Raw genomic sequence first — 585 nt, 5'->3', positions numbered from 1 at the left:
TCCAGTGTTTCACCACCCTCATTGTAAAGAATTTCTTCCTTTTATCTAGTCTAAACCTACCCTGGTTTAGTTTAAAACCATTACCCCTTGTCTTGTCACTGCTGGCCCTACTAAAAAGATTTTCCCCATCTTTCCTATAGGCCCCCTTTAGGTACTGAAAGGCCGTAATCAGGTCTCCCCGCAGCCTTCTCTTCTCCAGGCTGAACAAGCCCAACTCCCTCAGCTTTTCTCCTAATGGATAATGGTAATCTTCCCCTTTGCAAATAAAGCACTTTTTGCCTTCATACAGGGCTTGAAGATTCAGGTTGTTTCCTTTCTCTTTTGCTGGAGACTAACGTGGGTTTGGCTGCTGCTGCTGCTACTAAGTTTCGCTCCGTTTTCTCTTCTCCAGGCTGGAGACCTGTAGCTCTTTGAAACTTTTACCTTGTGCTGTCTTCCTTTCTAACGACTCTTTCTGCTCTCCCCTGGAGCACCCTGCCCGCTTTTGCTTTCAGGAGCCCTTTCTTAGAGACAGGCGGCGCTCAGAACGGAGCCCGGGATTACCCCAGCCCGGTGGCCCTTGTTGTTGGCGCAGAGGCGCCTACG

Source organism: Egretta garzetta, unplaced genomic scaffold (genome assembly GCF_000687185.1).
Source record: "Egretta garzetta isolate BGI_Z169 unplaced genomic scaffold, ASM68718v1 scaffold139, whole genome shotgun sequence".
NCBI lineage: Eukaryota > Metazoa > Chordata > Aves > Pelecaniformes > Ardeidae > Egretta > Egretta garzetta.
The sequence above is the reverse complement of the archived record's forward strand: the minus strand, read 5'-3'. Positions refer to the sequence as shown.